Below are 8901 nucleotides of genomic sequence, written 5' to 3'. Positions count from 1 at the left end.
CCGACGGCAGTCCCCTTGCCGCCGGGTGCCGCTCCTTGCACTCCTGGCCAGAAGCTGCCGCCAATCCTCTACTCTCCTTCCAGCCGACCCTTTCTTCAACATTTTTGTCTCCCTCAAGTCAAACTTATGGGGATTAAAGGAGTATAGATCAAATCAGATGAACAGAAGCAGATTGAAATAGGGGTAGTATATTGGAGGGGATTCTACCGAATATTGCAGATTGAGAAGGGATTCGTTGAGAATCAACAAATCAAGATCTCCTCCTCCATTAATTCCCTAAAAAAATGGCTCTTAACGGGAACCCGGCCTCCATCGTCAGCGGTTATTGGCGTATGGGGAACAGGGAAAGTACTAGAAGGGGCAGCCAAAGCAGAAATCGGTCGAGAATACAATGCGACGAGAGGCCGATTGTACTGGAAACGATTAGCGATACTAGCTGCTAAGATTGGGCTGATTTGGTTTATTTCTTTTCCTCCACCAACGGGCCTGCATGCATGTACTACGAGGGGAGGGGCCCCTAGCAGCCGGAGGTCCAGTGCGGCCGCACCGGCTGCACTGGCTCAGCGCCGGCCCTGCAGGTATGCAAACTAAATTAGTTTGCTAGGAGGGAATACCGCGAATTTTTGTATCAATTCAAGGGGTCTTAGAAGGTCTCTAGACATGGCGACTCTGGTCACTCTCCGTTTTGAAGCCTCTTGTCTACACCATTTGGGCTGTGCCACACGGCCCTCGGGTGCAGCCAGAGTTGTTCCTAAGTCCTAACGCCTCCCAAATCTAACATATTCCTCAAAACACAACTTTAATCGAATAGAAATTAGAGAAATTGCCTTGAGTAGTACTATATCCATTGGTGGCTAGCTCACTTGATATATGTAAGTCCGCTTCTCACTAGTAGATCACGGTGGATGGGAGTTGTTCTAGCTAGGTGGTACCTATAATGGGACGCCATGCAAGGGCTATATATATACCACACCAGATGCAAATCAGGAAGAAATAAAGATGATAATAAATCGGTGGCACGGCAGATGGCGTGTAGCACTAAAGATGAGCTATTTATTTCTTGTACCATTTTCAACAAGTTATAGAGGTCATGTTCCGTGAGGCCGTGCATTTACTCCACCAACATGCCTCTAACCAAGTGAGTTTGTTGTGTCCAGTGAATATTAGGGTTAAAGATTGTTGAATATGTGTCGAATATGTGTAGGAATAATGCTATCCTTGGACTTGTAATTAATTAAAGATTACGTGTTGGAGTCAAACTCTGTAACCCCTGACCTAATATATAAAGACACGAAAAGTAGCCAAAATAGACTAGACCAAAGCTAGGTTAGACACAAGATTGATTCTTGGGGACGGTCCGACACCGTGGCAGAGGCACTGGACCGGCGTGGTATTGTAGATCTGATGTCTCTATACTCCTCAACGGGATGGTCGTCCACGGTACCATGATAGTACCCAGAGAGGAGTGCCCGTAAAGCATGTCCTGCAGATGTAGGCGTTGATCGTTGAACTGCGTTATCAAATTTTGGTATCGTGTTGTGATTGCTTGTCTTTGTTAGCTCGATTTGATGCCTCTAACGATAATAAAGATAAATCACACAAGAAACTGATTTTGTTTGGCCAAAGCACGTCATGTCAAGACCTTTCCAAAGTCAATATATACCACTTCACATTTCTTGTGTGACCTTTTGGTATCTATACTTCTTATAAAACAAAACCCCACTAAGTGCAATTAATATTTGTCTATCTCAACATGCAAGCTATCCACATCACATATTTCCTTAGCCAATCATTTGTCCACCTCATTCCACTAATAGTAGTCCTTATTTATTATCTATCTCTACATACAAGATATTTAGATTATCTATTTTTAACCATTAAACTAGCAATGTCATTCTTTTTATTTGCCGCTCGATTGATAATATCGCACCCTCATTCTATATCATTACATAGTTAAGTCATGTGCAACTTGAACACCAAATAGTTTTGGCAACCAAATAAACTCTTTGCGAATTAAACTCAGTGTTAATTATGAGCTCTTATATACGTAACCACATAGGATATATTTAAAAACGTAATGCCGCAATGTGCATGCATTTTTCATGCAAGCCATCCATATCATTTGGTTTCACAGTCAGTTGATTTCACCTTATCTAAATCAATCACGTACACATCTGAAATATAACAATCTTGAAATTTTCAAATACTTATCCATTTCATGGCTATTAAATTTAGTGTCTTAGCTACTATGGCCAACTAAATATTACATATTCTATAAATGAAGTTTTATGTGTTTTATTAGATTTCTTAAAGAGATACCCGCTGCAACGCGTGGGGTATCGTTCTAGTTTCAATAGTACTCCCTCCGGTCCTTTTTAATTAACTCGGATTTAGTATAAAGTTGTACTAAATCCGAGTCAATTAGAAGAAATCGGAGGGAGTACAACGTAATAGCACAGCGCCATCTGAAGGAGTGCAAGAACCTTGTTGAACAACCGGATCATTTGCAAAACAATCGGATTCATTGCTTGCAATTTCATGATGAAGCACATATTTCTTCGAGCTCATTATCAGACTTACAACATGTGCTGATCCATGTAATGTCTATCATATTAATGCAAAGAATGAACATCAATTTCAATAAAGAACAAATATTGTAAAAGAGTTTCCTATAGAATGATGGTAGCATCATTTGTACTCCATCCGTCCCATGAAACATGTCTAAGATTTGTCAAAATTTAGATGTATCTAATACTATTAAGTGTCTTGATACATCTAAATTTAGACAAATGTTAGACATATTTCATGGAACGGAGGGAGTACTTGGATCAATGGCGGTACCGAGCAATGGTTTCTTCGCAGCTTCAGGTTGAGATTTTATCAGCCCTTTTATTCGTGTGATTGTTCTTGTTTCCAAATTGTAAACATCCAAGTGGCAGAGAAACATTTAGCGATCTGAGTGGTGTTTGGCCATGTTTTGGTTCTCCTAGTTGGGAAATGGGAATGGTTATCATGTGATTTGCTCTTATTCTCATGCTCGTGTTTTTAGAATATTGTGATTCAAATAGAGCCCTCAATGATCCAAAGATTTCGAATAACCTTTTTTATAGTATCACGAGAAATAATTATAGTATAATAAAAAGTATCATGTTTCTTTTGTTGGCAGTCAGAGTGATTTTCCGTGTTGCGTCTAGTTTTCTATGTGAAAGGATCTAGTCGGTTCGGCTGCAAGTGGGTTCGGTGGCACCCTGCCAAATGAAGACCTGCTATGTCACTCCATGTATCGGTATGCAAACAGAGCCTCTCCATATGTATGGGTGTGCACACAAGAGGGGAAAACCGACAAAACTGAGTGCCGCCATTTGATTTCCTTATGTTTTAGGCTGGTCATAGTGCATAGTATCATATATTAGTATCATGTATATAATATTTGTCTATGATACTATCTCTATAGTGGGTGGTATTATAGAGTAGTACCATAAACTTTTAAATTTATTGTTTTGTAGAATCTCAATGTAAACCTATGTACAAGATCTACTTGACATTTACTTTTCTCGTAACGTGCGCTATGATACAGTATCCACCTATGTTACTCTAATCCTATCTCTCTTCCTTAATTAGATGCCACATCATCATTTTTGTGGGCCTAAGATGCATGATACTACCTATGATACTAGCACTATGGCCAGCCTTAGACTAGTCACAATGCATAGTATCATATAGAAGTATCATGCATATGATACTACTACATGTTACTATCTCCACAATGCATGGTATCATATACTAGTATCATAGTCTCCATATATTAATTGTTTTGTAGAATCACAATGCAAATAGATGTACAAGATTTACTTGATATTAATTTTTCTAGTAGTATGTGCTATGATACTGTATCTACCTATGATACTAGTATCCTCTCTCTCCTCCTTAATAGCACTGCCACATCAGCATTTTACATGCATGGAATGCATGATACTACCTATGATACTCCCATTGTGGGTAGTCTTAGCATAAGCCACCGGAAATTCGTTTTGGCACCCAGGTCTAGATGCTCTCACATCCTGGACCAACCATCCGACGACAGCTAGAAGCCCATGTGCGTATATTTTCAAGTATTGGCCTTGGTATCCTGATTATTGAACAGTGTTCTATGGCCCACATGCTAGCGCATTTAGTACGATCTAGTTGTTTCGATTTTATCGGCGCAGTGGCATCCATGCAGCACGTCATTCCCCATCATGTAGCTTCATTGAACTAATTCCGGATTCCTCGTCCTCTGTTCAGCCAGAGATTTATCCATTTCAATGGTATCATCGGGGTCACATAAATTCTCCCACCAATTATGTGTTCTTTTCTTCGGCCAAATGTGCCCAGATCCATAATCTACCTAGATTCCGGTGGATGGAGCGGGCATGCCCCTCGTCTCCGGCGACAGGCTCGTCAAGTTTTCTCCGGTGGGCGGAGTTCGTAAGTCCTGACTCTGACCATATCTGTGGGAAATCTTTCCCTGCCATGTTTATGCACGCGTGCAATGGTGGAAGCAGGAAAATTGTTTGAGGGGGGCCAATCAAAGAAGACAACTCTCATATGACCAAAAAAATCCAACAAGTGGGAACAAGTAGTGATGCAATTAGCAAAATATTTTTTTCATTGATTATACCACCGGTCACTGAATAATTTTCGAGGACAAAAGGATGTTCAATTGCATATTATTAAAAGGGAAATTCTGGAAAAATAGAGCAACTAACACTTTTTGATTTTTTAATTAAAGTCCACTCGAAGTGGCACTTCATCGAACTCATCTATAATTGCATGTGTCCATATTTCAACAAGAATTTCCATTTCAATGTATAGTACCGAGCAATCTCTTAAGAATCCATCTTCCATTTTATTCCAGCAACCGGATCATCAACTCTTCCTTCCTTCCCAAAATAAGAATGCATATTATTCGTTGTTAAAATCGTCCTTTTATTCTTATGCATGATAATTCTGAATATACTAAACACCATCTGACCATCAGCTATGACAAGTAGTCTAGTAAGCATTGCTTGTTTACTCTATTTGCAATTTTGAGAATCAATAAGATAAAATAAATGGAAAATGTGAAAGAGGAATTGGTCAATTGGGGAAATAATCCTAGAGAAATTTATACAGAGCATACTCCAAATCTGGAGTAACCAAAACTCCAAAAGTTGTACCTTTCCTGGATCAAACGCCGGAGGACTGAGGTGCCGAGGGGACGATGGCTTACAGGGCAGATGGCTTGACTGCCTCGCTCCTTGGAGTGCTCGATCTGCTGCCCATGTCCGTGTCGATGGCTTGACCGCTGAAAACAGAGAAAGAGCAGAGAGGAGGAGGTCATATGCTGGGGCTGATGGGATTCGTAGCATAGAAAACAAAAAATTTCCTACCGCAAGAACGAATAACACGCCAAGATCCAATCTAGTAGATGGTAGCAACGAGAAGATCATGAGACTAACCCTCGAAGATTTCCAAAGCCTACGAGATTAGATCTCGTTGTTGATGTAGTCAATCACTTGTCGCTTTCAAAAGCGCGTAGAAGATCTTGACGGTGCCACAATCGGGCAGTACCTCCGTACTCGGTCACACGTTCGGTGTTGATGACAACATCCTTCTCCCCGTTCCAGCGGGCAGCGGAAGTAGTAGATCCTCCTCGGAATCCCGACAACACGACGGCGTGGTGGCGGTGGTGGTGGAGAACTCCGGCAGGGCTTCGCCTAAGCGCTACGGGAGGTGTATGAGGAGGGAGGTGTGCTAGGGTTTGGGAGAGAGGGGGTAGGGGCGCCGGCCAGGGGCCCTCTATGGTGGTGCAGCCAAGTACAGGCTGCCCCCTCCCTCTCCTCCTCATTATATAGGTGGAACCCCAAGGGTTTGCCCAAAGTCTTCGAATAAGACCCCAATGCAAAAAACTGCCATATGGACGAAACCTAGAGGGACAGGGACTCTCCCCTTCCCCCCTTGTTGGCCGGCCAAGGAGGTGGAGTCCTCCATGGACTCCACCCTCCCACTTGGTTGGCTGGTTGGGTTTGGTGGAGTCCAACCAGGACTCCACCTTCCATGGTGATTTTATCCGGAAGGTTCTAGAACATTCTAGCGCCTTCCATAAATGCACCGGATCATTTCCAAACTTGAAAAGTGACTTCCTATATATGAATCTTATTCTCCGGACCATTCCGGACCTCCTCGTGATGTCATGGATCCCATCCGAGACTCCGAACAAAATTCGAACTCCATTCCATATTCCATATCTACTTAAAACGACATCAAACCTTAAGTGTGTCACCCTACGGTTCGTGAACTATGGAGACATGGTCGAGACTCCTCTCCGACCAATAACCAATAGCGGGATCTGGAGATCCATAATGGCTCCCACATATTCCTCTCCGACCAATAACCAATAGCGAGATCTGGAGATCCATAATGGCTCCCACATATTCAGCGAAAACTTAGTTATCGTTGAATATGTGGGAGCCATTATGGATCTCCACATCCCGCTATTGGTTATTGGTCGGAGAAGAGTCTCGACCATGTCTGCATAGTTCACGAACCGTAGGGTGACACACTTAAGGTTTGATGTCGTTTTTAGTAGATATGGAATATGGAATGGAGTTCGAAGTTTTGTTCGGAGTCTCGGATGGGATCCAGGACATCACGAGGAGGTCCGGAATGGTCCGGAGAATAAGATTCATATATAGAAAGTTACTTTCCAAGTTTGGAAATAATCCGGTGCATTTATGGAAGACGCTAGAATGTTCTAGAACCTTCCGGATGAAATCACCATGGAAGGTGGAGTCCCGGTTGGACTCCACCAAACCCAACCAGCCAACCAAGTGGGAGGGTGGAGTCCATGGAGGACTCCACCTCCTTGGCCGGCCAAAGAAAGGGGGAAGGGGAGAGTCCCTGTCCCTCTAGGTTTCGTCCATAAGGCAGTTTTTGAATTGGGGTCTTATTCGAAGACTTTGGGCTAACCCTTGGGGTTCCACCTATATAACGAGGAGGAGAGGGAGGGGGCAGCCCACTCTTGGCCGCACCACCAAAGGGGGCTCCCTGGCCGGCGCCCCACACCACCCCCTCTCCCAAAACCCTAGCGGTTCCCTCCTCCCTCTTTCTCCCGCATAGCTTAGGCGAAGCCCTGCCGGAGATCTCCACCACCACCGCCACCACGCCGTCGTGCTGGCGGGATTCCGAGGAGGATCTACTACTTCCGCTGCCCGCTGGAACGGGGAGAAGGACGTCGTCATTAACACCGAACGTGTGACCGAGTACGGAGGTGCTGCCCGATTGTGGCACCGTCAAGATCTTCTACGCGCTTTTGCAAGCGGCAAGTGATCGACTACATCAACAACGAGATCTAATCTCGTAGGCTTTGGAAATCTTCGAGGGTTAGTCTCATCTTCATCTCATTGCTACCATCTACTAGATTGGATCTTGGCTTGTTATTCGTTCTTGCGGTAGGAAATTTTTTGTTTTCTATGCTACGAATCCCATCAGTGGTATCAGAGCCATGTCTATGCATAGATTGGTTGCACGAGTAGAACACAATGGTTTTGTGGGCGTTGATGCTTTGTTGTCTTTAGTTCTTGTACTTTGCATCTTGCGGCATGGTGGGATGAAGCGGCTCGGGCTAACTTTACATGACCGCGTTCATGAGATTTGCTCCACGCTCGACATGCAACTTGTATTGCATAAGTGGCTTTGCGGGTGTCTGTCTCTCCCACCATAGTGAAGATTCAATTTACTCTTTCTATTGACAACACTAGTATCACCGTTGTGGTTCATGTTCGTAGGTAGATTGGATCTTACTCGAAAACCCTAAACCACGTAAAATATGCAAACCAAATTAGAGGCGTCTAACTTGTTTTTGCAGGGTTTGGTGATGTGATATGGCCATGATGTGATGATGAATATGTATGATATGATCATTATTGTATTGTGGCAACCGGCAGGAGCCTTATGGTTGTCTTTATATTTCATGTTGTAGTATTATTTCAAAGTAGTTGTAATAGTTGCTACACACGGTGAACAACCATGAAGACGGCGCCATGGACCTTGACGCTACGCCGACGATGATGGAGATCATGCCCATTGATGATGGAGATCATGTCCGTGCTTTGGAGATGAAGATCAAAGGCGCAGAGACTAAAGGGCCATATCATATCACATATGAATTGCATGTGATGTTAATCCTTTATGCATCTTATTTTGCTTAGATCGCGACGGTAGCATTATAAGATGATCCCTGTAATATCCCAGGTAATGGGGTTACAAAAATAGAGGAAACAGATGTGTGCATTGCATTCATGCATAGAAAATCTGGGGAATTTTCGCGCTTTAAAGTAAAACAGTCACAGTAACTGAAGTTTCACTTGACCTTGGTGGAATTGAAGTAGCTCATCAAGTCAAGCGCTATAAACCTCAATGTGATTTTGTTAAAACCTTGTTTTGGGTAGAGGTAATTGATCTAAGGGGTTAGATCAAATGGAACTAATATTCAATACATCAACACTTTACTCAATGATCAATTGCTTGATCTTATAAAAGATCATAATAAGGTAATCCCTGTCATAACATATGAACATCAATTCAATTGCAAATCAAGTAACAATAAAATGGAGAAACCATTCTTCACTTATTTTTTCCATGTCTTAAACTAATCCATGATCCTACCATGAACCTCATGGTATTCATATTATTTCATTCTTGGAAACATGACAAGGAGATCCACTCTAGAAATATATATTCTTCTCTATTCCAAATAGTTAAGTATCAAACCTAGAGAGGTGAGAGTCCTATTCCATTTAAGGAAGCAAAGACAAACCTAGAGGCAAACCTTGGATATAAATATCCATATGACCACATCATCATCCTCAAGAGGAACCC

Source organism: Lolium perenne, chromosome 6 (genome assembly GCF_019359855.2).
Source record: "Lolium perenne isolate Kyuss_39 chromosome 6, Kyuss_2.0, whole genome shotgun sequence".
In the NCBI taxonomy this organism is placed as follows: domain Eukaryota; kingdom Viridiplantae; phylum Streptophyta; class Magnoliopsida; order Poales; family Poaceae; genus Lolium; species Lolium perenne.
Note: the sequence above shows the minus strand (reverse complement) of the source record.